The sequence below is a fragment of the Mesoplodon mirus genome, assembly GCF_964341445.2.
Source record: "Mesoplodon mirus genome assembly, chromosome: 14".
Classification (NCBI taxonomy): domain Eukaryota; kingdom Metazoa; phylum Chordata; class Mammalia; order Artiodactyla; family Ziphiidae; genus Mesoplodon; species Mesoplodon mirus.
The window spans coordinates 17,016,926-17,043,838 of NC_138990.1; the positions used below are offsets into that span (position 1 = coordinate 17,016,926).

The following is a 26,913-nucleotide window of genomic DNA, read 5'->3' on the forward strand; positions in this document are numbered from 1 at the left end:
TTGGGGTGACCACCCCTCTCCCAGGGCAAGCTACTCGCCTACATTTAATGCACGCAGGCACCACGTGGCCCGTGGCTCTCAGAGCTCCCCAGCAGGACCCTGAGGCCATTTCTCACCCCCGCTCACGTGGTCTCAATCTCTGGAAAACCCTTCCCTTCCCTTGATCTCCTTTGGGAAATTCTTCCTGTTGAAGGAATAAATCCTCCTTGCTTTCAATATGACACCATCCCTAGACAAACAATCTTCTTTCAAAGTGCATTCCACTTGTCAAGATATTTTTCAACAGGGCCTTCAACTCATGGGGCTTCTCTTTCCACTTTGGTAAAAGAGGCCAAGTAACTCATGGGTCTCTCTCAGCATCCTTGCATCCTTCACATCCCCCACCTCATGACCCCAGGGAAAGATCCAAGAGAATAAGAGAGAAATCGGGGACTGAGAAAAGCTGCACCTCTAGGTCTGTGCAAGCAGGATGCAGCCTGCTGTGAGTCCGACAAAGCTCCAGGCCCGGCTGCCCCAGGAGAGAGTCCTCAGACCAGCGGAGCTGACCTCCCATCTCCCAGGGGGCATCTGGCCGTTCTGTGCCGTCTCACACCCCAGGGGCCCTCCAGATAGATACGGCAGCATCAGTGAGACAAGGTCTCTCGCTCCCTGCTTCACAGGTGACACGTTCTCAGTCCCCCGCTTCCTAGAGAAGCTTCAGTTTGGCAGAAACCCATGTGCCCCAGCCAAGTTGCCCCCCACATACCTCCTCCGTTCTCGGCAGTTTCCTGGGACTCTTCATTTTCCAGATGTTTCCTCTTTTGTCGCCGTTCCATCGTACCAACTAGAAGTCTCCCTTAGAAGATGCCTCAAGAGATGTCCAACTCCTCCTCTTCCCTACAGGTTGGCCCTTCTTGGCTCTTGGGCAATCCGTTGAAATGATTCAATACAAACAAAAATAGTCAAGTCTCCTAAATGGCTGAAAAACTTGTACCACTGAGTGAACCAGCAGTACTGCCTAGTGCTCACCAGGGCTGTTATGTTTGCAAGGTTGCCAGGCGCACAGTGGAATTCTGTGACCTCAGTGATGACATCAGAGCGTTCGGTGGACCTAGGTTGAGCACAGTGTCTGCAGTAGCACAGGCCCCATTTTCAAGAACAATTCCTTTTTCCCAGCCGAAGCTTTCCCGTGAAAGGGAAAGGTTCATACCATATCTATTATAAATTGTATCATACCATGTCTATTATAAAATTCACATTTTGATTGGAGATCTTTTAATGTCTTTTCTAGAGAGATTTAATATGAATGTTTTAAATGGTCTCCAGTTTCCCTGTGGATTATTGACATTTTAAACTCTGCACTTCAATTTTCCCTCAATACGTGTAATTTTGTCACGGCTATTTCTGTACTTAAAGATGAGGAACTATATAATTGATTTCTTCATTTTTTCCCCATCTCTTTCCAAGGCACTGCATTTGATTGTGTCTTGCGACTGAGTGAAAAATGCTAGTCCTTGAGTCAGGACATTGGGCCCTTTAGCAAGTAACTCAACCTATCTGGGCTTCAGCTTCTGTATGTGCGATCAAGAGGCTTGGACTAGCTGACTTTTCAAATGCTGTGTTTCTTTGATTCACTCTCACTTACTGATCTGCTCCTTAAGAAGAGGGTCTGTTCTCATAAAGTAACAACAGTCTTTTCCTAACCTTGGGTTGGGCGGAGTTTAACTGTTCGTACTCAGTTTGTTAGTTATATTGCCTTCTACGTATGCTTAGCTCTAAATAATTTATATGGCTCTTGTGACTCTTTTTAGATCTTCTTTTTTTCTTATTTTCTTTTACAGTTTCTAATTTGTTATCGCCAGTGTAGAGGAGCCTGATTGAGTTTTAAAATTTATTGATCTTGTGTGTGTGTGTGCCTTGTTGAACCGTCTTATTAGTTCCTGCTAGTTTATCTGTGGGTTCTTTTGGGTCTCCTAGATAAATGAGCATATTAAATGTAAATAATGTGTTCTTTGGATAAAGTTTATTTTCTTGCATCTCTCTATATAGAAGCAATATGTTGAATTGATTTAAATATTTAAATACTTACATACCTGTTATCACAATCTAACGTTCTTTATCTTATTTTCTTTCAATCAATATTATGTTTTCAAGATTTATCCACGTGAATCCATATAGATCTAGGTCTTTGATTTTTGACTGTTTGATATTATTTGATCACATGCATATAGCATCATTTATTTTCCATTCAAGCATTATTGGACAATTGGATTGTTTCCCTCCCTTCTCTAGAACAAACAACATTTCCTAGAATATCCCTGAAGATGTCTGACAGTCGAGAAGGGCCAGGCTGCCCGAAGGATTGCTACTTGCTTTTAGCCACCTTCCAACAGGCCGTCTCCAGCCAGCAATTTGAAGCACAGCTGAAATGAGAACTGCCCCAAATGTGAAGATCTTAGGAGCTTCCTAGAAGGTGGGAGGTTAATGATAGGCATCCTGCTGGGATCCCAGGGGAGTCTGAGCTGGCCTGAAGCTCATCTTCCTCCTCCACCTCTCAAGAGAAATGTGGAGGAAAGAAGACTTCAAAAACTGTGAGCAGGCAGAGGGAGGGATATTGGGGGCCGAAGCTGTAACTGAGGTCTTGGAGTGGGCTGTGAGCACGCAGAGCCTCTCGAGAGCCAGGCTCTGCCTTCTGAGGACTTCTCCCCTAAGGCTGCTCATAATTCACGTGATACCAGCCATATAGAGCCGACTTGGCCCACACTGTCACAGAAAGCCTTATCAGAATCTCTTCTTCTTCATACACTCTTGTGTCTGTTACTTGGTTATTGCCTTTGGTACTCCAGTGATGTGAACCACAGTCGCCAGGGGATGGAGGACACTAGTGACCCATCTTGCTCTGTGGCCTCAGTCCACAGCTTGAGGGTAAGGGAAGAGGCCAAATGAAGGTCAAGAAGGAAAGATGGAGTTTGAAGAGAAGACCTGAGTTAAGGGTGTCTTCTCAAGTCTTGATGACTGAAATGTAGCTCCAGTACCTGAAGTCCTGCTTGTTCTCAAGGCTGACCGCGGGGCTGGGTGCACTCAGTGAAGGAACCGTATACACTTAGTATTTCCTTGCTTGCTCACACTTGCCCTCCTCTGATACACCCTCTGCAAGACTGATCTTCCCCTGAAACAACTTTCCACCTGCTACTGTCATCTCAGGAACATTTGCTTCCCCTTCCTATTGCTCCCCTAGAATGCCATTGCAGCCAATTCATAATTTGATAATCATGCTGCTTACCGTAGTCTCAGCAACTTCGGATAAATTTTATTCGCTTTATTCCATAGTCTTCACCCATCAATAATCTTCCTTAACTTCCTAGCTGCAGGTTAACCCATTCGGAATCATTTCTTTTTCTTTCTCTTCTTTGGCAAATCCTTTCTATCTTTTAAGGTCTTTTTCTTGTCTCTCTACCATCCTGCCTTCCTGAACTTCTTTTTTTTCCGTTTCAGTAACCTTTCAATCTCCTTCCCCAATTTCCTCATACACATTGAGAGTTTATTCCTCACACGTTAGACAGCGGTTTATGAATGGCCAGGCATAATGGACTCAGAATGAGTTGTCACCCCCAAGGTACCTGTCTTGCTGGGGATCCACAGGTGAAGGGCTGTCTGCTGGACATATGTTTGCATGGAGTCAGGCTGAGTGGCCTCAGGGTGTTTGCCCTGCACTTGTGTGTGTTTCTCCCTAGTTGGTTTCCTTGTCCAGCCACCTGTGACCTCCCTCCATCCAGCCCAGGGAATCCTTCTCATCACAGGGGTAGGATGTTTGTCTCGTTTTCCATCACATCCTTTCCCCAATGTTTGGTTGTGAGTTGTTCCCATTCCAAAGACCTTTCCTCTTTGAAGAGAAAAGAGAAAATCTTTTCTCTCCTTTCCTCTCACTTCACTTCTGCTCTATTATCTCCTCCGTCCAGAATGGCCCACTGACTCAAATGGGTGTAGATCCGAAGATGGCAAGAAATGCCAGCAATTCTGAAATAATAATACGGATGGATCAGGAGAACTTGAAAACCTTTATCCCGCCACGTTAAAAACAATTGCACTTCCAGTGTATTCAGAGTCTCAGTGTAGAAACACAAATGATATAGAAATTGAATTACACTCAAGTTTTTCTTTCCTCCTTTCCTGATTTATTCTCATCCTCAAAGTTAACATGATGAACTATTTGTTATGTAAACTTTCAGACATTTTCTACCCATGCACACTTTTCTTTTTTTCACATAAGAGTGTGAACTAGGTCACTTTCAACATGCTGTGATTCTGTGATTCACTGTCTCCCACCGAGTCATCCACTGATAAAGTCATCTGTTTCATGGAGAAATATTTCCAATAGCTAATAGCCAATGTCTGTGGAGTGCTTACTCTGTGTCAGTTTCTTGTAAGTACTTTACAGATCTTTTGTACAACGTACCCATGGACCAGGTACAATTATAACCCCCAAGTGACAGATAAGTGTAGATAAGTACAAATAAATACAGTGGCCAAGTGACTTTCCCAAGACACTGGGAAGGGCTTCATGTGGAGCCTGAACCTCGACATGCATCGGAAGGTCCCCACAGGAGAGAAACCATATAAGTGTGGGGAGCGTGGTAAGCACTTCAGTCAGGCCTCAAGTCTTCAGCTTCATCAGAGCATCCACACTGGAGAGAAGCCGTACAGATGTGATGTGTGTGGTAAAGTCTTTAGTCGGTCTTCACAGCTTCAGTATCACAGGCGAGTTCATACAGGGGAGAAACCTTACCAGTGTGAGACGTGTGGTAAAAGCTTCAGTTGGCGCTCCAATCTTATAAGTCATCACAGAATGCATACTGGGGACACATTTTATGAAAGCAGCGAGAGTGGTAAGAACATCAAGGAACTGTCAGAGGATAGAAGTTCTACAAAATGTTGTTTTCAAAAAACTCACGTGCAACGTGAATTCTTGCAAGCGTCAGGTCTCATAGGAGAGAAAGTATTTTAAATTAGTTGGTGTTGAAGCAGTAGCTAAACAGATCCTAGTGTTCAGCAGAGCACACAGCAGAGACCCCTTCTGAGTGGTGCAGTAAGGGCTGCATTCAGAACTTTGACATTTATCAGATGTCACTTAGGAGATAGCACTTAGGAAAAGAGTTTGGTCTGGGCTTTAACAAAAGTGTAAGGATGAGCTAGTCAAAATTGATGTCCATGAGAATGTGCGCTCCATGAGGGCAGGGACTTGGCTGGTGAATCTACACAACCTTATCATTGACTAGTGCTTTTAGGTGTGCTCAGTACTTGTGTTTTAAATAAACCAAAAGGGGGAAATGTATAATATATGAAAGTTGTATCCAGATGGGGAAACCTGCAAAATAAAATTAATTCAGGACATGAACTTGTGTTGAAATACTGAAAACCACTGCAGAAAACCAATCTGCAATATATATTTTTTAAATTTATTTTTGGCTGCCTTGGGTCTTTATTGCTGCACGCAGGCTTTCTCTAGTTGCAGTGAGTGGGGGTTACTTTTCATTGCAGTGTGTGGGCTTCTCATTGCAGTGGCTTCTCTTTGTGGAGCACTGGCTCTAGGTGTGCAGGCTTCAGTAGTTGTGGCACGCGGCTGAGCTGCTGTGCAGCATGTGGGATCTTCCTGGACCAGGGCTCAAACCCGTGTCCCCTGCATTGGCAGGCAGATTCTTAACCACTACGCCACCAGGGAAGGGAAGCCCCCCAATCTTCAATATTAATATGCTATTAGCCTATCGCAACGGGCTCCTTGCCTCCCGCAGCCTCTGTTCTCAAGTTGGGTGGTTATTTGAGACCCCGTCTAGTTTTCCAAGGACTGTGTTCAGTAGAAATTGAACTATCTTGTGATTTTTTTTTTCTGATGGTACAGAGTGAAAAAACATGATTAACTTTGCAACAACAGTAACTGCATAGTATACAATTGATTTTTTGTCTGTCAGTATTAAGGCAGGGTTTACTGTAACACTTTGAAAGTGTCACAAAAATTGTTTGTCCCTAGAAAAAAAAATTTTTAGTTGACCTTGAACTTACTGATTTCTAATTCTCTGCATTTTCATCCAGACTTTGAAATGTTTGCCTTCTAATTATTGTAGCATTTCTTCTAAACTTCTCAGGTAGGGGCTATGCCATATTCTTCCCCCACATCCATGAGGCAAATACCCAGAAAACTTGTAGGAATTTGATAAAATTATCCAGTGTATTATTGAGACAAGACTGACATTTATGTGCTTTTCCCTATTGGTTGCAGTAAAGCATGGTTTCAGGAAAGGAGTATATATATCAGAATATATTAGATCTCTTTGATTTAGAAATCATATAATTGGAAGTTATGGATTATGAGATTAAAATACCAAAAAGATGAACACCACATCAATGATGTCACTAAATTTTTTAATGGAAATTAGTGTACAGCTGTAAGAATTTGAGTTTTGATAGATTCCTATATTATTCTGAAGCCGGTAAAATGATGACAGGGACTTCCCTGGTGGTACAGTGGCTAAGAATTCGCCTGCCAATGCAGGGGACACGGGTTCGAGCCCTGGTCCAGGAAGATCCCACATGCTGTGGAGCAACTAAGCCCGTGTGCCACAACTACTGAGGCTGTGTGCCACAACTACTGAAGCCTACGTGCTTAGAGCCTGTGCTCCGCAACAAGAGAAGCCACTGCAATGAGAAGCCCGCGCACCGCAACGAAGAGTAGCCCACACTCACTGCAACTAGAGAAAGCCCGCACGCAGCAACGAAGACCCAATGCAGCCCAAAATAAATAAATTAAATAAAAAATTTATTTTAAAAATTTATGACATATCATAATCGCAGGAGATACACAATATGGGCTTTGAGAGGTCACAGATTGTAGCCTTCATAGTATAATCAACCATAAATCTTTGTTAGTGTTTGTGTATGTGTGCATGTGCACACATGTATGTGTACATGCATAAGATCATGTGTAAAGGGATACTCTTCCAGAGTGGTTTTCCTAGGCAAGGAGCATTTTGTGATATTTTTCCATTTTATAACTTCATGTTATATTTTTTTCATTGAATAGTGGGTATTGCCAAAGCAGGAAATTATTTTAATAGAATTTGAAAAAGTATTAAATAATTATCCCTTGCAGTTAAGACCTCATATGATTGTTCTATATTGTCATAAGGCATATAAGATCAAAATTATGGTATGAACTCTGGAAGCCAATTTCAAAAACAAAACAGTTCTCAGATTATTTTGCATACACAGAAAAATTCATGAGTTTCAACAGTTGAAGCTTTATTATTTATGCTGTGCTTTAACTACAGATCCATAATAGGGAGAGGGAAAATCCTGGAGCTAGAAACAAAAGTGGATATACCTACATTGTGGAGGTTTAAAAAAAAAAGTTTCTCTTGTTGAAAAGATGCACATGAGGAGAGAACTGAGCATAATAGCAGAGGACCCTCTGGATGTGGAACCAGTAAGGACAAAGCAGGTTTGGATGGCATTCCATACGCAGACCAATGGCGGTATTTTTAATATAGTTGGTTAAAGGGCTTTATTTAGCAAGTTACAGTTGACCCTTGAACAATATGGGTTTGAACTGGGCAGGTCCACTTATATGCAGGGTTTTTTTTAATAGTAATTCCTACAGTACTACATGATCTGTGGTTGGCTGAACCCATGGTTGCAGAATTGCAGATACAGAGGAACCACGGATATGGAAGTCTGACCATAAGTTATTTATACAGATCTGTCTACCCATCCATCCATCCGTCCACCCATCTGTAGAGAGAGAGAGGGAGTGAGTGCACGTGCTAGGTATTTACAGAAGTAGATATGGAAGTGCGAGGATATACAAACACACACATGTGTATGTGATGTATATAAGCATGTATATCCACGTTTCTATTTCAGGGCTGGAGCAAGGAAAGTGTAGAATGATCCTGGAGAAAATTTACTGTGCCAGAAAGTAGGAAAGAGCGGTGGGACGTGTAAAAAGATCCAGCTTGAAGAGACTCACACTGGGTAAATCTGAGCAATTTGGCCATAAAATAAATAATTATCATACAGAATATGAATAAAAAAAGAGGAAGGGAGGGAAGGAAAGGCTCTCATAATAGAATGCCAAACCATAAATATATAGAAGGAATGACGTAATGTAAAAATCATTATTTACAACTATCATAGTAATGATAGGTTCTGGCAAGAGTAATCAATGAATTATCAAACTACTGGTTGAAAGTTTACAAGGAGCAGGATGCTACAAAACCCAAAATATCTCTCCACAAAGTATTGATCACAACAAGAAATACAGTAGGTATAAATTTGGTGAACACTACCTTAGCCAAGAGGTGAACATTATCAATAACAGAAGAAACGAACGTTTTAGATCTCTGGGGTATGATATACTGAGAAGGACGCAACGTTGCTTCAGTATTATGTCTGACAGAAATAAACAACCAGATCTTATCACAAGGAAGCATCCACGTTGAGAGTCTCCTGTTTCACAGTTATGACCACAGGGAGCATAACTGGCCAAAGGTCCCAGCTGCTGCTCTTAAATCCATCACCACGTTTGCCTGGAGGCCGGCCTTGCCCCTGATTGCTCCTAGTCAGCACAGCAGGGATCCTAAGGCAGCCCATTTCTTGGAGACCAGGATTCCTCTGTCCAGTGACCTTTTTTCAAGGACTCTGACAGCCTTGAAGGATTTTACGTAGATGACAAGGCAGTCTCGGATGATTTACCAAATCTTTCTTCCAAATCTTCACTCAGGGTCAGACTTGCACTATGCGCTGATAGTTCTGCCAGCCTTCCAGAGCTCCCTGCCATTTTCTCTCCGATGTTTCCCCTAATGAAATATTGGTTCATTAAAGTCTTTCTCAGCACTTTGCCGTCTAGTTCTTGGAGGACCAGGACAAACCCCAAACCCTAGAAGCATCCCTTTTTGGCTCTTTCTAGTAACCTTCCTTTCCATATGGTAGCCGCTAATTTGTAATGGTGTAGATTCACTTAGCCTATTTTGTACTTGATATAAATGGAGTCATGTAATAGGTGCTATTTTGTGTTGGCTTCATTTGCTCCACAGTATATCCATGACATTTATCCATATTGATGGGAGTGGATACCGTTGATTCATTTTCATTGGTGGATATTATTGCAGTGTGTAAACATATCAAAATCTATTTATTAATCCCATTATTGGTGGGTATTGGGTACTTCCCCATTCTTGGCTATCACAGTTAGTGGTGATGTGAGCAATCTAGAATGTGCCTTGTGCACTTGTTTGAGGGATATTTCTATGGGTGGAACCAAAGGGTTATAGGGTATATGTTCAACTTTGGTAGATACAGTTGACCCTTGAAGAATGCATGGGCATGAGGGATGCATCTGAGTCTTTTATTCCATAGATGTTTTTAAAATCTCTCTCACTTTTGGCCCAAGAGTGCTGCGTTTTCAAATTTAAGTCTGCAGATCTTCTGGAATTTATATTTTTATATCCTATGCAGTAATGATTAATATTTTTCCCATATGGATATCCAGCTGACTGAGAACCAATAGTTGACCCTTGGACAACATGGGTTTAAACTACACAAGTGCACTTATACGAGGATTTTTTTTAATAGTAAATACTGCACTACTACACGATCCAAGGTTGGTTCAATCCTCAGATGCAGAATTGCCGATTATGGAGAAACCATGTACGTACAGAGGACTGGCTATAAGTTATACTTGGATTTTCAACTTAGCAGAGGGTTGGCACCCCTAACCCCCTTGAACCCTAGTTCAAGGATCAACTGTATGAACAAGAGTTCTTTCCCCTCTCTGCTGCAGTGTTTTCTTTTCTTTCTTTTTTCTTTTGGCCGTGCTGCGTGGCTTGCAGGATCTCAGTTCCCTGACCAGGGATTGAACCAGGGTCACCACAGTGAAAGCGCCAAATCCTTACCACTAGACCACCAGGGAGCTCCCTGCAGTGTTTTCTTTTTACACGTTGTTATAATGTCTGTTTCAACATGGATTTTGATGTCTATTATCTTGTCTATCCTTGAGCAAACACCAGACTATCTTATATTGTAGATTGATAGTAAGATTTAATGTGACTAATATCTTTCTTTTCATTCTTCTTTCAGATTGTCCCAGCTCTTCTTTTATTTTTTATTTTTATGTTTTTTTAGATGTTGGGGGTAGGAGTTTATTTACTTATTTTTGCTGTGTTGGGTCTTCGTTTCTGTGCGAGGGCTTTCTTTAGTTGTGGCGAGCGGGGGCCACTCTTCATCGTGGTGCGTGGGCCTCACTATCACGGCCTCTTGTTGGGGAGCACAGGCTCCAGACGCGCAGGCTCAGTACGTGGCTCACGGGCCTAGTTGCTCCGTGGCCTGTGGGATCTTCCCAGACCAGGGCTCAAACCCGTGTCCCCTGCATTAGCAGGCAGATTCTCAACCACTGCGCCACCAGGGAAGCCCCCAGCTCTTCTTGTAGCTCTTTGCTTTCCCACATAATATTTGTAAACATCTCATCAATTTCCAAGGGAAAAAATGCTGATGTTTTTATTGGGGTTTGATTGAGCCTATAGATCATTTTGAGGATTACTGATATCTTTGTAATATTGAATCTTCAAGCCATGAATATCACTATTTTTAAGAATTTCTCTTGGAGAAAAATAAAAGTGGATCCCATGTAATAAAATGTACATAAATAGACTCCAAAATATTTTTTTTTTCTTTTTTCTTTTTGCGGTATGCGGGCCTCTCACTGTTGTGGCCTCTCCCGCCGCGGAGCACAGGCTCCGGATGCGCAGGCCCAGTGGCCATGGCCCACGGGCCCAGCCGCTCCGCGGCACATGGGATCCTCCCAGACCGGGGCACGAACCCGTATCCCCTGCATCGGCAGGCGGACTCTCAACCACTGCGCCACCAGGGAGGCCCGACTCCAAAATATTTAAAGGACCTACATGTGAAAGATAAGTCTAGAAAGTTAATTTTTAAAAGGTAGAAATATATTTTTTCACCTGAGGAGTTTCAGAAGCACAGATATTAAGAAATTATTGGTTTATTATCTTATAATTAAAGATTTCTATTCCATGAAGAACACAATAGAAAAATTTTAGAAACACGTGCCCAATTAGGAAAGGATACTTGTAATTGGTAAAACTGAAAAGGTATTAATAATCAGAATATGTAATAGAAATGAGGAAGAAAAAGATAGCATCCACATTAGAAAATGGGGCAAAAGTTTTAAGTAGACACGTATAGATGAAGCTACCAAGCATTTGAAAAAAAGATCAAACTTATTAGAAATCAGAGAAATTTAACTAAAACAAGATACTACTATACATTTAATACACTAGCAAAACGGTGATGAGTCGTCCAAATGAAGGTAAGTGGTTGCACAAAAACCTGACGTGCAACTCTTTGGTAATCTGGACTGGTGTAGCCGTTCAGGAAGTCAATCTGGCTATATTATTAAAGTATACATATTTGCTATGAAATAATTTCACTCGGGTATGTATTCCAAAGAAATTCTCAGATACGTCTATAAACAAATGTAAGAAGATGTTTATTTTATTATCATTGGCATGGCAGTTGGAAGAGTACAGGTAAAATGTGGGTGCAGAAAATGGAACTCTATGAAACAAATTAGATAGATGGGTGAATGTTTTTTTTGTTTGTTTGTTTTTCTGCGGTACGTGGGCCTCTCGCTGTTGTGGCCTCTCCCGCTGCGGAGCACAGGCTCCGGACGTGCAGGCTCAGCAGCCATGGCTCACGGGCCCAGCCGCTCCACGGCATGTGGGATTTTCCCAGACTGGGGCATGAACCCGCGTCCCCTGCATCGGCAGGCAGACTCTCAACCACTGTGCCACCAGGGAAGCCTGGATGGGTGAATCTTAAAAATATACTCCTGAATGAAGGAAATAAACACCAGAATGAATTTTATGACACAATATTATTTATATGAATTGAAAATATACACAAGTGCACATTTTGCACAAGAACACACCCAAAAGAAAACACATCAAACAAATTAGAATGGTAGCTTACGGGGTAGAGAAGGGAGTGGAGGGTGCCATAGGGAACAGGAGGTGAATAAATAAAACTTAATCATGTTACCGTATTTCATCATGCTATATCCAAGATTTCACTTTACTTGTAGTGGAAAGAAATCGTGTGTGCTATGTTGGCTTAAGTCAGGAATAGTTCTTGGAGGATATTTTCCTGAAAGAATTTGGAACACATTTTTGAAAAAAATCTTTGTTTATACTATGGATGATCTTTTTTTGTTTGTTTTGTTTTTTTCTTTAATTTCTGTTTTGTGGGTGTGTGTGGGATCTACTTTATTTTTGTATTTCATTCATCTGATCTTATATTTTTCCATCTGCCTTCTTCAGTTTTATTATTCATTTATTAATTTCCTGAAATGGATGTTTTCTGAATCAATTTTCAACTTCCTTTCTACTTTATTTGTTTTGTTTTGTTTTGTTTTTGTTTTCCCTGCTGTATGCGGGCCTCTCACTGTTGTGGCCTCTCCCGTTGCGGAGCACAGGCTCCGGACGCCCAGGCTCAGCGGCCATGGCTCACGGGCCCAGCCGCTCCGCGGCATGTGGGATCCTCCCGGACCGGGGCACGAACCCGTGTCCCCTGCATCGGCAGGCGGACTCTCAACCACTGCGCCACCAGGGAAGCCCCCCTTTCTACTTTAATATATGCTTTTAAGGCTCAACATTTCCCTCTATGTATGTGTTCCAATCTCCAGATCCAATTATGAATTTGAATGTTTCTCTTCATGGTTCTGTCAATGTTTGCTTTATAAAGTATCAGCTGAAGTTATTAGTTTCTGAGAATTTGAAACTTTTATGACTGTGAAGTGTCCCTCCGTATGTCAAGTAATGCTTTTTCCTTCCCCTTAGAGTTCACTTGGTCAAATAGCAATGTCACAGATTTTATAATTACAGAAATAACTTGAGACCTAGGATGTTGATGTCTGTCTCTAGAAAGGATTTTCCCTTGCTTCCGCACGGGTTGTAAGATGCTAACAAAACACGTTCACCTTTACACAATTTCAGGGAATGAGGTGTTTTGGCGTTTGGCTTCAGTCCCTGCCAAAGAAAGCCCAGTTTCCTTCTCCCCTTATTCCAATGGTGAAACTCTTTGGGGTTTACCAGGAAGCCTTCGTGGCTGGTAATGCTTTTATGTCGCTTAGCCTCTTGAAGACGTCCAAAATTCTACTGAGTTTGTACGCCTTTCAATGAACAGAATCTACACTCTTCTGAGGCCTACACAGGCGAACGGCAAGACGGCCTGAGACCTTCTCAGGGATTCCGGAAAGTGAAAACCAGAGTGAAAACATGTAGTCCAGAGCTCGTGCCGGTAGACACCCCCGCACCCACCCTTGCATTCTGGGACATGTAGTCCAGAGCTCGTAAACTCGTGTAGTCCCATATACTGCAGCTACAGTAACGCCTCGCTGTAAAGGTTTACCCGCGGAATTCTGGGAAATGTGGTCCAGGAGTTCCGGGTTAGTCGCAGGCACTTCCGCCCCAGGAGGACACGTAGCAGCCATGTTTTGCCGGGTGACGGTGTTTCAGGTCCGCTCTTCACGACCCATTCAAGCTTCCCCTTTGCAGACCTTTCATTTGGGGAGAAAGAGGAGGAGCGGCTAAAAGCGGAGGTTTGAGGGCCTGGAGTGGTGATGTACGTCCCGCGGGCGGAGCTTCTTTGCGTTTGGTAACGTAGCCGGGATGGGGTGGGCTCAGGTCGTGCCTCCTGGGGTTTGAGGGTCTCCCCGGTTTTCTTCACCCCTAACCTGACCCCGTCCCCCACCTATGAGCTAGCCCTACCGCTTCATACGGCGTCACACTGGGTGAGTTGCTTAACTCCTCTGTGCCTCCGTTGCTGTTCGGTAAAAGGGGGGAAAAAGGAATGCCTTGTTAATATAGTGTTGTGAGGAGAAACGAGATAGCACAAGTAAAAGGTCTACAACTGCCTGATACATTGTTGGTATTAATACTACGCTAATTCGGGAGGCACCCATTTTGCAGCGGGATTCTGTGAGCCCAGGAAGCTGAATTGTCCTGGACTCCTGGCCTGTTTTGGAAGGAGAGGACTTGTAGCTGGTACGGGGGCGGAAGGGGGTGCGGTATGAATTAGTGGGGATGGAAACACAGCCCTGGTATTTCACAGTCTCCTTTCCTTCCCCAGCCCTGGCTTCTCAAAAAGCACTGCACGGAGGAAGAGGCAACAGAGCCCCACGTGAGTAGGACTTGGCATTCTTCTACTTAAGATATTCCTATAAATTGTAGAACGTATGAGACATGGGTAAGGATGATAACTGAGCCTTGGTCACTAATTTCCATTCTAAAAGCTTTATGCAAATGAACACATTTCCATCAGGCGGTGGCTCTGTGAATTGGTACTGCTGTTTTCTCTACTTTAAGGCAGGGAACACAACCCTGTTGGCCCATCCTCACCCAGATGGTAGGAGGCAGAGCTGGGGTTGGGACCCAGGCAGTTTGAGTCCAGCAGCTGAGTTTGCTAATCCCTTTGGTATATTCTCTTTGAGCATAGGGTACTGGCTAGAATCATATCATGAAAGGAGGTTGGGACTTAATTGTGGGGACCTTGAGAGCAAGGTTTAGGCTATTTTATGAGTGTTTAAGATAGTTTTCTCAACTGGGTCATTTATTTTATTTCAAATAATATGTATATCATAGAAGTAGCATAATCATTATGGAAAAATGCAGATATATACATAAAGAACAATTTTAATTATCTGTAACTTTAGGATGTAAAGATAACAGTTGTTAATGTTTTCGTGCCTTTTTGTCTGGTTACTCTTTGTGTATGTTTCTGTGTCGTGGAGGCTGTTTTTTGTGGGACTGATGTTACACTGCAGTGCTACTCAAGTTGTGGTCCACAAACCAGCGGCATTGGCATCACTTGGATGGAAATGCCCAGCCTTGAGCCCCATTCGAGACGTTCTGATTTATAATTTCTGCGTAGGGGGTCCAGGAGGCTGCATTCCAACAAGATCCCGCAGTAATTCACATGCACGTGAAAATTCGAGAAGCTCAAGAGAGGGTCTTTTCTGGAAACTGAGGCCGAGGAAATTGACCCTGCTGGATGTCACAGATAAAACTGAGCTGGCTTCACCAAAGGCCTACTTAGTCCAATGATTTTATTCCCCCACTAATTATTGTCAACTGTCAGGGCCCCTTTCAGAATCCTGAATTGAGCAGAAGACAGCTAGCAAGTGTAGAGTCAAAAGGGAGGTCGTTAGAAGTTGTGAAGATATCTCTCTCCCAAGCTTTGGGGAGTGGAATCATTGCCATCTTTTGTACTAGATCGAACCCGGGCCCCCTGCATTGGGAATGTGGAGTCTTATCCACTGTACCACCAGGGAAGTCTCCCATTTATTTCTTAAACTTTCCTATATTTATAATGATATAATTACAATTCAGATTCCTGTCTTTTTTCATTTGAATTAGGTATGGACTGTCAAACTATTTTTTATTGTTGTTGCAGAATCCTGGCTTTTCTTAGTTCTCTTTACCTCTGTGCATAATTGTCAAAAGGGTACTTCCTGTTTAAAAAGAAACTTAACGTATTTTTATACCTTTTGTAAAAAGTTGTCCATGTCAATTTAAATATTATTGTTGCAGTCACAAAATCTTCAGGAAGACAAGCAGAGATTTTCAGAAGTCTATAAAGACTCTCCCATAACAGGGCAACAACGTATGACCTCCACATGTCTGACAGTCTTCTGTTGGTAGAAATCACATCTCTAAGGATAATTTCTAACTAAAATATCATCTGCTTTGCCGCAGTTGCTAAGAAATAAGAAACCCTGACAGTGGTGTTCTCAGAGCTTCCTACCTTATGACGATCTCACGAGGTGGATGCCCGTGTTCTCCCCTACTGGCAGAGGACAGAACTGAGGCGAAGAGATGTGAATAATTTGCCCAGGGTGACACTGCTAGTGAATGGCGTAGCCTGATCAGAGCCCATGCATATTGACTCCAAAACCTACTCTGACTTACATGGTCTCTGTTTACCCCATACCCAGAATAAGAATGACCCCTGTGGAAGCTGCAGGCACACTGTGAGGGGGCCACTGTGTATGGCTGGGCAGGTCATTCCTCACACAGCCACTGAGGGGGTTCACGGGGGCATCCGGTATCTGCGTGGGGCTCTGCTCATCAAGCCTAATCAGCTGTAGCCACCCCGAGGACTGGGAGCCTTGGTAATTCACAATGAGCACCACGTGGGTTAGTGACTTCTTTTTCTTTAAACCAGTTTCCAGTTTGACTTCTTCTTTCCCTGTCTGTCTTGCTAGGACTCTGCACTGCCCCAGAAGGAGAGAGAAAATGAGCACATTCCAGGTGAGTAGAGCTTGCCTTTCTTGCTGTTAAAAACGCCATTTTTGTACTCAGGTTGGACACAGGTTTTCCTCTTTTTTTTCTTTTTCTTTTTTTTTTTTGATTGGAGTATAGTTGATTTACAATGTATTAATTTCAGGTGTACAGCAAAGTGATTCAGTTATACATATATATACATATATTTTCAGATTCTTTTCCCTTATAGGTTATTACGAAATATTGGGTATAGTTCCATATGGGTTTTCTCTTTCAAGGAGAGTCTAAGCATATGAGGACCTGAGTGTGCCATGTGTGCTTTTTTTAAAATTCCTGTTAAATTTAATTGGTTTCGGTTTTAATTTTTGTTTTATTTCATCATTTTTTTATTTTACAAGTAAAAGAAAAATTAAGGGAAATGAAGGACATCTTCCAGTCTACTGCTTACCTGCTTACAAATTAGCTGCTTTTATATTTCTGTAATCTCTTCATCATATGTATTCATGGATGTGTATTTGTATTTATAACATAGATACAGTTTTAAATTGTTTTTTTCATTTAATACTAGCTAACATTCACTTTTAATTGCTTTATCATGTTCCTGCAAACTTATGCACCTATTTTTTTTTTTTTTTCTGGTATGCGGGCCTCTCACTGTTGTGGCCTCTCCCGTTGCGGGGCACAGGCTCCGGACGTGCAGGCTCAGCGGCCATGGCTCACGGGCCCAGCCGCTCCGCGGCATGTGGGATCTTCCCGGACCGGGGCATGAACCCGTGTCCCCTGCGTCGGCAGGCGTACTCTCAACCACTGCGCCACCGGGGAAGCCCCTGACCTGGGGTATTTTGAGGAGTCTTGGGCGAATCAAATAATTTTCAGCTTTTTCCAAGGAAAGTACAAAACAGAAAACTTTACCCATTTCTTGTGCTTTTATGTTGGTGGGGTGAGGCTTATGGATGGTCTTTGGGTGAGGGATAGAAGAGGTCTGGATAACCCAGATAGCCCCATTACTTGGTGAGAAATAATGGTTTTGAAGTATGACTTGGCTACTTTAAAGTGGCTGTATCAGCTCAGTAGGAGTTAGCAGTTTGATGTGGCTACCAAAAAGCCAGTCTTAAGAGAAGTACCTCTGGTGGGGGAGGTAAGAACCCCACTCTGCTTTGCCTTGGTCAGACCTTAGTTGGAATACTGTGTTAAGTTCTGGGGACTGTAGACTAAGATAAATATAAAGCAACTAGGACCCACATTCAGGAGAAAGTTTGGATCACAATGTGGAAATGAAATCTGGACGTTTAGGGAAATAGGGCTGTGCAGCTGAAGAAAAGACTTGAAGGGCTGAGATAACAGTCTTCAAATATTAGAAGGATTGTCTTGTGGAAGAGGAATGTTGATTTTTTTTTTCTCTGTGGCCCTAAAAGCTGCAACCAGAAGCCACAGGCTCTGGGGAAGTGGATTTGTCCTTACAAGGAAGAATTTTTTGTTCTATCTGCCTAAATACGTTTTATCTGCCTAAATATGTTGAGTTTTGTTGTTGTTTTAGAAAGTGGTGGATTCCCAGTCCCTGAAGGTCCTAGGACATGTGCCAAGTAATTACTTGGTGGAGCCATGGCAGAGGAAATTCAAAGGTACCGTGGATTGGATTTCACAAGCATCAAAGTCCTTCCCAACCCTGAGCATCTCAGTACCTGTGGACTGTCCTTCCAGGCTTTGCCTCCACCTTTGTCACTAGGGTTGGGGTATGTTTTGGGGGGATGGATAGATGGATGGGTGACGGGGAATAGGAAGAATGTACAATGGCAAAGCAGTTACTTGGTCCATTCAAATTTGGTCTGCCATTTTTAAATTTTGCTTTTCCTATATACTCATTTGCTTGCCCTAAACTCTGGGCACCTGGAGGCCTTTGCTGTAACTGCTTGTGATCCTCAACATCGTACCCCATCTCATGCAATTGGGTTCTTATAAATGTTATTTGACAGTGATTTTTATCAGGTATCAAGTATTGTCAGGCTCCAATAGTAAGCGAATCTAACTTCGCTGTATGTACAAACGCTAGGTTTGTAAAGCTTGTGGCTGCCTCCCCTCTCTGGGGAAAGACAGAACCTGAATTCTTTTCCCAATTTCAGTGAGATGGAAATTTTGGGATACCCATGAGACAGAGAACCAGTCAAAGGGCTTCACACTTAAAAGTAGCCTTAAAAATTACCCATATGCCAGTTGCACTACTCCCAGCCCCCCCTGTCAAGTAGCAATCTTCAACTGTTTTGAAAGATCTCTAGCTCTTTTTATCCAATTAAGGACTGAAAGTGATTGACAGAAGGTTTTTGCTCATAGTCTACAGCTGAACTCTTGTGTCAACAGTAAATATTCCAGCAGAAGGAGTGGGGGTTTGATCATTTTACTGCTTTCTGCAGGGCAGACTCTGTGGGCTCATGGCAACATCTAATCTTCAGTGACCCCAGTTGTCACACCCAGGAGTAGGTTTCTCTCTAATCGTTTTCAGAGCTATGAACAGCAGGGAAACATGATTTATAGACCAAGAGGCATTTTCATCATGGGATTTGTGAGCATTTCATATCCCTTTCCTCATTATGGATACACTGCCCATCCTTTGGAAGAGACACTAAGGTGTTGGTCAGATCCTGTTAACCTCATTTACTTCCATGAATTCATGTCAAGTGTATTATGTTCATGGAGGAGATTTTCAAAACCCTACCAAATGGGTTTAGAGGAAGATGGGGCTAACTTCAGATGACTTCTTTAGGCCAGAGGTTTTCCTAGGCACCAGTAATCATCTGATTCTGCTTTCTAAGGCTGCTTCCCTTACTTACAATTCATACATAGAAGCTAAGTCCTTGATGCAAAGGTGTTCTTTACAGCTGTGGGTTTTACCTCAATCTCTGGGCTCCTTTAAAAATAAACTTCGAATATTCTTCTCAACCCTAGTTATTTGAACTCTCTGAGTCTCAGCTCAGTTTGTTAACATGATTAATTTGCAGTGGATCTCTATGTCTTATGTCCTTAATACATTGCTTCACACAGGGGCACCAGCTCAGGAAGATTTTGTCTGTTGCAAATTTATGAGGAAGTGGAATATTTATTTTTAGTACTTTTTCACCACCTCCCCAACATCTACCTCCTGATCAGATACCATTTCTTCTTCTTCCTGTCTCTACATTTCCAATGCCATTAAAAAATGGCCCAATTCTCAGCCTGTTTTCCCCTAGTCCTTGCTAAAACAGTGGCTGATGATGGTTTAAGTTAAGGCACCACTTCTCATGAGGTTACTTGTATTTTAATAAAAATCTTTGAAGGGTAAACATTCAAAGTCCTGATTCTCTATGGTTAAATTTTAGGCAGTGTAAAAAATAGTTTTAGATGGAGACGAAGGGAGTTGGGTGGATTACACAGGACATGGGATGAACAGGGCTGTCACTTTTTTTGTTTTTTGCGGTACGCGGGCCTCTCCCTGTTGTGGCCTCTCCCGTTGCGGAGCACAGGCTCCGGACGTGCAGGCCCAGCGGCCGTGGCTCACGAGCCCAGCGGCCCCGCGGCATGCGGGATGCTCCCGGACCGGGGCACGAACCCGTGTCCCGTGCATCGGCAGGCGGACTCCCAACCACTGCGCCACCAGGGAAGCCCGAGGGCTGTCACTTTTGTTCAGTTACATGAACATGGTGACAGGCAAGCATAAATGCAGAGATGGCATTCCTGTGCTGGTATGGGGAAAAGGAAGAGAGGCCACTGGTCAGGACATTGTTTTGCCTAGGGAGGAAGAAGATCCAGTACTTTGGTAATTTATTTAAGCTTTTGTTTTTTTTTTTTGCGGGATAGAGGAGCAAGTAGGGGAGCTCATACTTGAAGCCGAATCCGGCCTCCGTACCCTGACACTGAATTAAATCTCAAGACAGAGTTGTGGGTGAAGTAGAAAAGAATAGCTTTATTGCTTTGCCAGGCAAAGGGGGCTAGAGCAGGCGATTGCCCTCAAAACTCTGCGTCCCTGACCTGGAGAGGGTAGTGAGGAGTTTTATAGTAATCGTTCAAAGAGGAGAGTATGATCAGCTCATGGACATTTCTCTGATTGGTTGGTGGTGAGGTAAGTGGGTGTCAGCATCATCAACCTTACGGTTCCAACTGGTTCTGGGGTCTGCGTGTTTGTGGGTAGCACACCATTAACTTCTCCCACCTAGTGGGGGTTTCAGTATCTGCAAAACAGCTCAAAGATATTGTTATGTGTATCCCTTAAGGGGGAACCAAGACCCTGCCCGAAGGCTGCACTAGTGTTTCTTGTGACTATTCCTCCCTTGTCTCGCATCCCCTCCCTTCTCTAATTAGCAACTGTTTGAACCTGCTCCTTGGCACTCAGGGAAGGTCATGGAGGCTGAATGAAGCCTATTTCCTGTAATCAAGAAATGGGGGACACCGATACAGGCTTTGTGCCCAGGAGCCCACAGGGTCCTGCTAGGGATCATACTCAGTGCAAGGAGATGTGGAAAATCCAGAGATAAGGAATCATGGCGTCTTACTTTCCAAGGGCTCCTACTCTATGTTGTGGGGGAAATCAGACGCATTCATTAAGAGTCTGCCCGATTGAAGGATGTGAAAAGAGTTATCACAGAGGTACAACTAACATGCTGGGAAAATGTGTGGTCCATTCTCACTGGGATATCTGGAAGGGCTTCCTGTAGAAAGTGGGATTTTAATTGAACTTAAAAACAATTTGTACTTTGAAAAATTATACTCTTGAAAGAAATGAGTTGAGCAAGCGCCTGTCCTCTGATGGAGGGAGGGAAGTCTGGCCTAGTTGAGTGGAGGCGGGAAGGTGAGTGTTACGCTTAGTCTGGAAAACTCGGCAGGGTCTTCAACCCTACGGGGCTTTGAACGTTCGGTTGACTCTTTTCGGTTTTCTTCTTCTCGCATTGGGAAGCCATTTAAGATTTAAGCAGGGGAATAATAGTCTTAAAGAAAATAACTATGACCAGGATGAATTGAAGGGAGGGAGAAACGACATACTCATTTATCTATAATTTGGGGAAGAGAGGAAGATTATCTCTAATTCATTAGATGTGCATTGTATCAGCAGGAGGGAAATAAGCAGCATATCTTGATACATAAATCCTCCTCCCATATATGCATTCTTTTTCACCAGGGAGCAAGTATTTGGCAGCCAAGTTATCTTTAAAGTAATAATAAGAAAGCTATTTGGAATAAATGTTTCAGAACCATTTGTTACTTTGCACAGACCTATGAGCAAGTAGGATTGAGCTAAAGCATCTACAGTGGTATGTGGTTCTGCAGGGGCCGCCACCCTATTATATATACTTATATCTTGGCTAAACTCCAGCTGTTGCCACTGCTATTAGTCAAAGAACTGAAGTGTCAACGAGCTAATCAAAATAGCAAAGTGGGAGTCAAGAGTTTTTCCGCCTGTTTCCTAAAGTCTTAGGAAGATTGTTTCCTTTTTATTCCTTATATTCAGAACATAAAAGCCTCCCAGACATCTAATCTTTACTAGGTCAAACATTTCAAAAGGCAGTGGGATTATTTTCCAGTTGCTTTTCAGTTTAAGGCAAGTGTTTTAGGGGCTTCCAAAGCCTCCCTCCTGAATCCATTTATGAAAAACAAAAACAAAAACAAAAAATGAAAGGCATTATTAACCCAACTACATTGTCTTGGTGTAAAAATCCTAACATACAGCGTAGTGGGAAAAGGTTCTGAATCATGACCTAAGAGATGTGAGTTCTAGACCCAGTTTTGTGAATGCATAGCTTGGTGGTTTTGTCAAGTCTCCTATTTAACAGGGAGGGATTAGAATTTTTCTGTATGGTTTCTGTACTATTCAGTAGTATTGTTCACAATTACTTTTGCCTAAGGAGTTTAGAAAATGGAGAGGCACATGATAATGTTGCAGGAAGAGGGACCTCTTCCAGGGCCCAAGAGTGGGCTCTTGTCTACCACTCAGAAAAGAATTTTCTGAGGAGACACACGTGCTGACAAAGCAACAGACTTTATTGGGAAGGGGTGTCCGGGTGCAGAGCAGGAGGGGAAGGGAACCCAGGAGAACTGCTCTGCCATGTGGCTCGCAGTCTCAGGTTTTATGGTGATGGGGTTAGTTTCTGGGTTGTCTCCGGCCAGTCATTCTGACTCAGGATCCTTTCTGGTGGTGCACACATTGCTCAGCTAAGATAGGTTCCAGAGAGAAGGATTCTGGGAGGTTGGTAGGACATATGGACAGGAGTCTCCTCTCTCCTTTTGACCTTTCCCTAATTCTTCCGGTTGGTGGTAGTTGGTTAGTTCCGCGTTCCTTACCAGGACCTCCTGTTTTAAGATAACTCGTGAAAGTGGTTACTGTCGGGCCTGGTCAGGGCAGGCAGTTTTGGGCAGTGGTTTCCCTAAAAATAAGATTGTGGTCAACAATTCTGGGTGGAAGTGATGTGTGTTACTTTTGGGCGAGAACTCACACTGCCAGTGTGAGGCTCCAGAATTCTTTCTCTCTACAAAGATGACTGAGAGAGGTGGCTTTGTCAAGCTGGGGGCAGGAATAAGGAAAACGAAGAGCAGAACTCCTAGGCAGCCCATGATGGGCATGTACAACGAGCGGGAAATGAACCTTTGTTGTTTTAAACCACTGAGATTTGGAGGAATTATTCAAGCTTATTCCTTTTTGTTTGTTTGTTTGTGTGTTTCTTTTGCAATATGCGGGCCTCTCACTGCTGTGAGAGGAAGATAATAACAATGACAAGTAGCAAAACCTCTAAAATGGAGACTATACTCCATTATAGCCAATTAATGGGAGTGGGAAGCTCGGGCTCACTGTCCAGGACATAGAAATAAAAGCTGAGGATGCTCTGAGGCATCTCTTGGATCTCTATAAGCCTCCATCATTTCTGCTGAGTAGGGTTGACAGATAAAATATAGGCTCTTCAGTTAAATATGAATGTCAGAAAAACAACGAGTACATTTTTAAGATAAGTATGCCCCAAATAGTACATAGGATCTACTTATACTAAAAGTGATGACTTATTATTCATGTGAAGTTCAAGTTTAACTGGGTATCCTGTATTTTTATTTAGTAAAGGTGACAGCCCTACTGATGATCCACAATGGAGGCAGTTCAGGAACGATACATGCTGGCTCTCGGACAGTCAGAAATGGCTTCAGCAGATCCAGGTACAGTATGAAATTCTTTTTGGATGTAGCTCAGAAGCCATGGCCAGCCCTTGACTGCAAGTACTGCCTCGGGTTTCCCTGAGGTGGGGTAAACCTTCCTCTTAATGGCCTTTTGGTAAGTCTGGAAGACCATATCCAAGGGGAGCCCCAAAGTCAGTTTCATCCTCACAACCGTGTTTCCAATTTCTGGAATTGGCTGCATGTGACTCACAAGAGCTGAGGAGGTTTGTGAAAATTGGGAATGTCATAGCTTGAACCCTTTGTAGGTAAAGTTTTGGTGCTCTGAGAGTTTTACCAGGAGCAATGTGAAAGACTCCAGGTCCCCAGGTAGATAGAAACAATCCTGTTTTACTTCTGTGTATGTGACAAGTCTCTAATAGTTCAGAGAGCAAATATCTGCTCTTAGAAAGACTGATCCAAGCTTGGATGTTTCTGGTGACAAGGCAAGGTCGTGAGTCTGAAGTTGACCTTTTATGGTTGAGGAGACAATAAGGTTGTCAGAAGGTCAATCATGGAGGAGACGTTGGCTTCATCCATCGTGCAGGCTTGTATATGTGTTTCTATGTAGATTGTGTTTCAAAGGTGGAGCTTGTTTACAAGTATGAATATTCTCTGACGTGCTTTTTGGACCTTCATACCCAGAGCGAGAGCAGTGCCGAGGCTCTAGAAATGCCATGGATATTCTGAGCTGTCAGTGGCATTTCCCCGGTACTGTTCCCTTGGTGCCGCTCCTTGAAATGTCCAAAGGGATTATCATCTGTCTTGTGGCGGGTCCTAGCATTGTGAAAGGAAGCTGCTGCACCGGGCTCAGAGGATTTCGGATGTGGTGGGAGGAGGAGTAGTACTACGACTATAAATTGTATCACAGCATATCTATTCCATCTTGAGAGTGGGGTTGGGGGGTTATGAAGGGGGGCTTTTATTGTACTTTTATACATTGTACCCTTGAAACTAATTCAATTTTTTAAAATTAATTAATTTATTTTGGGCTGCATTGGGTCTTTGTTGCTGCTAGCGGGCGTTCTCTAGTTGCAGTGAGCGGGGGCTCCTCTTAGCTGTGGTGCACGGGCTTCTCATTGCAGTGGCTTCTCTTGTTGCGGAGCATGGGCTCTAGGCACGCAGGCTTCCGTAGTTGTGGCACGTGGGCTCGGTAGATGTGGCACACGGGCTCTAGAGCGCAGGCTCAGTAGTTGTGGCGCGCGGGCTTAGTTACTCCGTGGCACGTGGGATCTTCCCAGACCAGGGCTCGAACCCATGTCCCCTGCATTCGCAGGCATATTCTTAACCACTGCTCCACCAGGGAAGCCCGATAATTCAGTTTTTTATAAAGAGAAGATTCCTAATATTGTTCCAAAATTTTAAAAATATGTAGTTGGATAACACTATGAAAAATTAACTGATATATTCTTTTATTATTTCTCTTTGCTCCCTGGATTTTTTTCCCCATCCAGTCAGCTAGGCACTGTGAGTTCACTGCATTAGGAAGGTAAAGACTCAGCAGAAATGAGGGAGAAAAACAGAAAAGTCTCAGCTTTGGAATGTTCACAACGGAGGCCACAGTAGAACAGGTGAGAATTCTGTGAACCAAAAATAAATGTCGTCTCAAATGCAAAAAAGTATTCTCTGCACTGGGAGGCAGGAGAGGGAGGGAGGGAAGGACTGAAGGAGAGAGATCAGTGTGGCCAGGGACATGGAGACTGTGCTTGAGGACGATATGCCCAGGAAGAGAATCAGAATCTGGAGAAGATTCAGCCTGCACGTGATCATTGCCTCCAGCCAGCACCCTCATCTCAGACGTTGGGAAATTCAGAGAGAGAGTGGGAGTACGTCAGGAGGGCCACGCGCATAGTCTGTGTGGCAGGGGTTGTGGCCGTTCCCTATTTGTGAGGAGTCCCCAGCAATTTGCAGGCCTCTTCTGGAAAATGCTGGCGGACGTCTCTAGTGCTTATGTGAAAGCTTGTTCACAAACCTTGAAAGATACAGATGTAGATGACAGATAGATGCATAGATAGAAAAATGTCATTAAATAAAAGCTCCAGGAAAGGTTTGGAAAATGCCCTTTATTGCCTAGGACGCTTCTATTGTCATATGATGTTAGACTGAGTGCCGGTCCCTTCATCCTCCTTCAGACCACGGCATTCTGTCTGCTACTCTCCCGAGGGTCCTTTCTTATCCCTGGAAGGGATAAAACAAATGAGGTAGGACAGGAAGAGACAAGAAGCACTCCAAGCTCTGCTGGTCAGGGTTACCCTCCAGCATTGCCTTAATGCTCAGAGCCACGCACACCACAGTGAGCTTGGCTCCAGATCAACTACCACGCAACGAAGGTTCTGGAACACTTCCATATCTCGGGGGACCTCATTTCCACGCGACTCTCTTTCATATTCCCCTTTGTCACAGAAGGCTAGGTACAGTGGTCAGGGTGAGATCTCGGCTCAGGCCCAAGGCTCTCAGACCTCAAAGTTCTGGTCCTGCAAGGGCCCCTGTCCTCTCTTGAGACCACTCCTGGCTCTCTCTGCCGAGAAGGAGCTGCTGGCGGTACGTCCTCTAAGAGTTGAGGTCCATCGTGCAGACCCTGAGAAAACTCCTAGGAAAAGGCTCCACCTTCTTGTTTACGTCAACAGAGCTCAATGCCTTTGTTAGTGCTGGGTGTGTCCCATTTGATGCAACTGCAGAGCCATTAGGTCAACCAGCACATGTGTGCGGCCCCTTCCCTTAGACTCCTCTGGGCCGTCGTGACATAGGCTCAGAAGAGTGCCAGCCTCAAGCCTTACCTCTTCCAAGGGACGGCCACACCGTCTTCCAGGATCTTCTGTCCCATGAATCTCAGTTGCTGTTTGGAACTCAAAGGAGAGAAAAGACCCTGCCTGCGGGGTCTCTTTGGGCTGGGGCCTTCCCCCGTGGGCTGCTCTCCCTCATTCTCCTTTTCTTCTTGCTTCTCTTCCTCCTCCTCCTCCTCCTCCTCCTCCTCCTCCTCCTCCTCCGGTGTGCTCTCGGATTCCACATTGCCCATCCACTGGGCCATGTTGAGATGAAAGACACGGCAGCTGAAGCCCTGCAGGACGCCGCCCTTCACGTGCTGCTGGAGGATCTCCAAGGTGGGGAAGACCCGGCAGCAGGCCATGCACCTGAAGCCGGTCTCCATGGTCACCATCCAGTCCGGTGTCTTGGCCCTGGGTCTCTCCTCGACGGCAGGTGACCCTGATGGGCTGCCTGGCTCTGCCCTTTCCTCATACTCTTTCTCCTCCCCAGTGGGCTCACTGTCAGACAGGAGGCTTTCGGTGGACACATCAGAGGGGCAAGTGCCTACTGTGCACGCATCCTCAGGAAGGGTCACTTCTTCTATCGTCAGCTGCTTTTCAGGCAACTCCAAGGGTTTCTTTGTCTTCCAGGAGACAGCGACACCCTTGTTCACTTGTACCTG

General features: G+C 43.9%; 1 long non-coding RNA gene across 1 annotated transcript; it reads left to right on the top strand.

Moving 5' to 3' along the window:
- The first annotated feature begins 12,204 nt into the window (after positions 1-12,204).
- On the top strand, positions 12,205-25,178 carry LOC309815405. Its single transcript, XR_014295872.1, has 5 exons — positions 12,205-13,698; positions 14,173-14,223; positions 16,307-16,352; positions 23,393-23,489; positions 24,941-25,178. It is a non-coding gene; the product is annotated as an uncharacterized lncRNA (long non-coding RNA).
- The last annotated feature ends 1,735 nt before the right edge of the window (positions 25,179-26,913 follow it).